Consider the following 5,940-nt stretch of genomic DNA (forward strand, 5'->3'; position numbering starts at 1 on the left):
CCCTCTTCTACTCACAGCCCAGGCAGGCAGAGCCACAACCCGAGCGGGGCACTGCTTTCCTCGCCTTCGGACTTAAGTATATTTAATTAATTAGCCTTGTAATCTTGTGATTAGTATAAATACCCCTCATTCCATAAGGGTTTAAATACACTTTTAGATGGATATTTAAGAACAACTACCTTAATTAGCATCTTAATCTTTCAATTTAGCTTATTCGACAATAATTCCTAGATCTAGTCGTGTTCTTGAAGAATTCTTGGGTTGTAATTGGAGAAGGTGACAATTTTTCATCAATCAAAGGGTTCCTTCAATTTTATTCATCATTATTGTTCATCTCCTTAAAGTTTGGTATAATTTCTTAATCTCTACTTTATTTGTTGTTAATCCTTATTATTTACTTACTTTGTTCATCATGTTTTCTATTGCTTTGATGTTTGACACCATTATTTACATGATCAACATGAGAATGAGTGAGTAGTCTTTTAGCTAGGGTTAATGGGGGACTAGAGGGAATGATTAAAGGGTAGATCCATATTTCATGAGTTTATTTGGTTAATTAAATTGTTGTTGTAAGATCTAGTTTTAGTGCACATTTTATGTTTGATGAAAAGCATGATTGACAACCTTGCATGATTCTTAACCCATTCAACAAAACCCGTAACATCGGAGGCCTCGGGAATTGTTAGACATGCACTATGCTCGTGGGAAAAAAGGGCGTACGCCGAAAGCTAACCCGACTCGACCTATGAGCCGCAGGACCGAAAGTTACAGCTCTACTATATAATGACCTTAACCAAACCAAACTGATACTCTTTGTATTTACTATTTGATCACCTCTATGAACCCATGACACCCTAGTTATTCTGCTCAACCTTTGGTTGACGTGTTTGTCTCTATGTCAAAATAAAATTGATGTCTGCTCTAATTGATGGCATCATGTGGTGAACCATTTAATATTTATGGTTAAATGGGGAGCAGATGATATAGAAGGTACTTCTTATTGGCTCGGCTGGAATGAGATGTGAGAGCTAGAAGACCTTATAATCTAGCTCACCTAGTTTACAGACGATAATTATATGTTTAGACTTTATTTTATTTCCGTTGTGAGTTGTAATTTATTATTATTAGGTCATTTAGTTAAGTTGTAATAAAACCATTTGTTAATTTTAATAAAGTACTTTGGTTTGTTATCATTGTTATTCACTGCCTCGGGAAAACGAGATGCTAACAGCCCTAATTTTCTGGGAATGCCTTGCTTAAGGCTCCTAGATAAATGGGGGTGTTATATATAGTTACGTTGAATATGCCATTAATGTAACCGATGTTATCCTTTCCAAATGAGTGTAAATTAGTTATGGAGTAAGTATAATCGAACTAGTGAGTTCTCTTATCTGTATGTTAAAGTTGTTGATAATTCTGTGAGACTTAAATTCCTTCTTAGTTGTCTTTTGCATCATATTGTTAAGACTCGCTTTATTGTGTACTGCCATTCTAAATTGATGACCATGTTTAATAAATATATGTCTGATTTCAGTTTCTACGAGTTAAACTGAGTTCTAAATATAACATCGACATTAGAGTCTTTGTAAGATTTATTTTGAAGGTTAAGATGTGTAAATTTATGTTGTTAACAATGTTTTGTGTAATAAGTACTTATCCTTACGTTACAATATGAATAATATGCTTTCTTAAGGTGTTGTCACGTAATGTCTATTGTGGATTAAAACGCTTTTAAATAATGATGTTGGTATAAAGATCAATGACTAATAGGTTGAAAGAGTCAAATGAATAAAGTGAATTTGTAATAATACGAAAGAGAGATAAGAACTAGACTTCCGTATTATTTGAAGAAATTGTATAGAAATTAGTTACCTTATGTGTATTTGATGTGTTCGCATGTATTAGGAAAGAGTAGTTATGATTAACATGTGATCATGTTGGGAATGTGCGAAAATTTTGAAGAATGTAAGCTTGATTGATTTCTCAGATTTTTACCATTATTTGTATTGGCTCCCACTTTAGATGTACTTAACACATATGAACGAATTGTTAAAATATTTTAGCCTCATGTGTTAGCTTTTAATTGTCATTGGTTTCATGTTTAAATGATTTCCGGTTTAAGAGAAATATATATTTTAGTGAGCAGTTGTCAGATTATTACTGCGCAGTAACAGTTTCGACCCATAATCTTGTAAAATCAACCATTAAATACGTACATACTATTTTTCCTTAGTTCCAACTCTATTGCTTAGCTAACATGTTGAAGTTTTAAAATTGTAAATCTCATTAAATCTCATTATGTGGTTGTTTAATTATGATTTTTGTAAGTTGACCTTGATTCATGACGAAATGTTGTTCGGATTATGAACTGGCCAATAGAATAGTAAAAATCACTGTAAATTTGTTATTTGAACTTTTGACATAATTTCAACTCTCATACTTCCATTATTCTCTTTATTTTCTAAATACATTAGTAACTCACAAGACGGTTAAGTGATTATTTAATGGTGATTCTTATTTTTATGTGCTACCATTATGTTATTTACAGTACCTTTATATTTGTAGGAGAGGAGTCCGGACTATTAAACTAGGTAGTGTGCAACTACATGAACCGTACATGTGAGCATTAATTTTTTTTCCAAAACTAGGAATAAAACATCGTTACTAGCATGAACCTATGATAAGTATATTTATTTAGAGAGTGTGATTTTTTAGTATGCGACCACATTATCTTGGTTAGTATATGTTGTGTAATCTCTACGTTTTAAAGAGTTAATTGATATGGTCGCGGATAACTTGTTGCTGTCTAATATGAGTTTTAAGAGAATAGTAAAATATTGAATTAGTTGATTATGTGTTGGTTGTACAGTCAGAGTAATACCCTTAACATATGATAATATGAATTTAATTATTAGCTTATACGATCTTATGATTTAGAATGTTGGGGTAACTTGTGATAACACAAGTGACAAGATTGTTAATGAGTAAGATATAATACTAGAATTATTATAAACCGTAATTATGTAATAGGATATGCAATTAATACTATTATTATTATTATTTGTGGTATGTGAATAACGTGCTAACTGTTACTAATTTATTACTACTTTATGTGTACCGAAATTTTGTTGGATTGGATAGTTAAGTGATTTTTATTTTTCACGGATAACTAGTGTTTCTATCGATAAGTTACGTTATTGGTGAGATTGATTGCTAATGGATTGACTGCAATGTGACTAGGTTAGTGTAAATTATGGATATGTGATTATAATAGAACGATCGTAATAGGCAAAATTTGTTAGTTGCTTTAAAAGAAATACGCCAGTTAATGTAATTCGGTTGTGTGTAGTAGTACTTGTTGGCAAAGAGTTTGATTATTCATGTGCTAGGATAGTGTTATGTGTCAAATTTCCTAAATGTGATTGACGTGAAGTGTTTATCTTTCTCAAAGTTAATTAGAAGTTGAATTATGATTTGTGATAAGGATGTATGTAGCTGTATTAATAAGTTTAAAATACCAATTGCAGAGTTTAGTTTTGTACGTATAACTGGGAATTTAATTACAAGTTTTGTTTATAAAGTGTGTTGTGATTTATATTAATATGAGTAATTTGTTTTTACTAATTGTGCTAAATGAACGATTGTGCTAAGTTTATTAATGTAATACCTCTTATTTTTGGTTAAGGTCAAAGGTCGAGTCAATGGTGTAGGTATCTTTTATTTATTAAAAATGAGATTTTATTATTTAAGAATGTGATACACGAGATCTGATAATTTAATTTATAAGATGGAAGTTTAATAAAAAAAAAAAAGAAAAAGAAAAAAACGGACGGAGGGTGTATGAGCGGGGGTGGGTGTTGACCAAGGGGGGAGGTGTTGACTTGTGTAGGCTTTATCTACCTTAGATATTTTTAGGAGAGAAATAATAAAAATAATAATAAAGTTATATGGTAAGCTTCCTAGAAATTTCCATCAACTCACCTATCCTACCAACTATATAAACTCTCACCATCCTTCACATATTTTCTAATTGCCTTAAAAAAACACACATATAACTTGAGAGAAAAGGTAGAGAAAGGAGAAGGGATTAATCATCATTTAATCTTGAGATCTTAAGGTATGTGTTATCTTAAACCATCTTATAATTAATTGTTCAAGTCTAAGCACCCTTGATAGGTCCATTTTATACATACTTTAACTCCCTATTTTAACTCGGTTTTATTTGACTATTATACTTCTATAAGTGTATTTGTGACCTAATTCCGTGTTCTATGTGTTTTTGCTTGTATTCATTGCATTTTGTAAGAAATGAAGCACTCAGTAGCTTTTTCCTATCAAATTAGCAAGCACTAAAGTTGATGAGGCTAAAAGAAATAAGACTTGATCATAGAAGGGCATTTTGGGAAGAAATGGCAAATCTCAAGCACGAAACTAACTTGGGTTGAAGCACAAGTAAAGAAATGAAAATGAAGCCCAAATAAAGTTGTAATATTCGGATAATTTGGGACCCACAAAGGACATAGGGACACGTGAGGGAACCCATGTATACTCGGAAGTAAAGGATGACCCCTCCTACGAGACCCAATAAGACCTAAACTAGACCTAGTAGACTTCTAGTGGACGAGTAGAACACTTAGTGGACCAAGTGAGTTGGCACTCGGTTGAGTGAGGATTATACTCGACCGAGTGAGTGCCACTCGGTCGAGTGAACCGGTCACTCGGTCGAGTGGTGCTGTGTTGTACCCGAGAAATGATATTTCGGGATTTCATCATATCCAAACCCTACCTCCTTCATTCTCTTCTTCTTCCTTCTTACTCTAAAATACTCTCCCCTCTCTCTAAAATGCTCCCTAAACCTCCCACTTGGCCTTCAAGCTTGGATTAATAATGGAACACCCCTCCTAATCCCCGATCTACCTTTGTAAGTCGACATCTCACCTTTTTCCTCTTTGCCTTATGTTAATCTCGAGTTAGGGTTACTAAAAGAGATTAATTAGTATTTAGTTATGTAAAATGAGTAATTAGTGACTAATAATAAGGATTTTTATGTTGTATTCTAGTATAGAGTGATTTGTGATAGATATTATATGATTTATGTAGGATGAGACGGTTTTATGAGATGGATACTTGGTGATTTCGATTAGCTTACGGATTATGCTAAAAGGTAGGTTATCCTACTCGCTTTCAATATTGTGTATGCATATTTGGGTGTCTTTTCTTGTTAGTATATTCATGAGTCGGTGGGTATGTCATATGAATAGTCGAAGGGTTGTTAGTCATAACAGGTGGGATTGGATTCATGAAAGAGTCATATGTTTAAAGTTGTTCTTCCATTTATCATGCATGGTTGTGAATGTGTTGTGTTGGGAGTCTTTGGTGGTGGTACTTGATGGTTGAGGAGACGTAAGACGGTTGAGAAACCGTCTTGCACTCAGGTAGCCCTTTGGAGCTTCCCAATCCAAGGAAGATGTGCACATTAATGGCTTGAGTCACTGAGGGACTCGTGTGGTTGAGGCACGACGTCTGGCAGGGGATCCGGTTGGCTTCCGGGCCCGGTACGTCTGGGCGTCTCCCGTACCTTTGTTTGAGATGTGGTGTCGTGGGCGTGTCTCTGGAACCAGTGGTTGTGGGTACGTCTGGGCGTGTCCCGGTACCGGTATGGTGATTGCATAATCGAGTCTCAGTCACATAATTATGTCGCGTCTACACTTATCGAGTCATTTCTTATGTTTGTGTATTGAAACTGACGTTTGTTGTGTCCGTGTAAATGTCACTTATTTTCGGGGTGGCTTGTGTTGATCCATATGATATTTCCGATCATATGGGGAGCAGTTGTTTACAGGTTAGCCTTGGTAGCATGCAGGAGAAGGGACGAGTCGTGATGACATTCGAGTCGAGCATAGTTGATTAGATTAGTTTAGTAGTCATGAGTTGTATTAT

This window comes from Silene latifolia, chromosome 1, assembly GCF_048544455.1.
Source record: "Silene latifolia isolate original U9 population chromosome 1, ASM4854445v1, whole genome shotgun sequence".
Lineage (NCBI taxonomy): Eukaryota > Viridiplantae > Streptophyta > Magnoliopsida > Caryophyllales > Caryophyllaceae > Silene > Silene latifolia.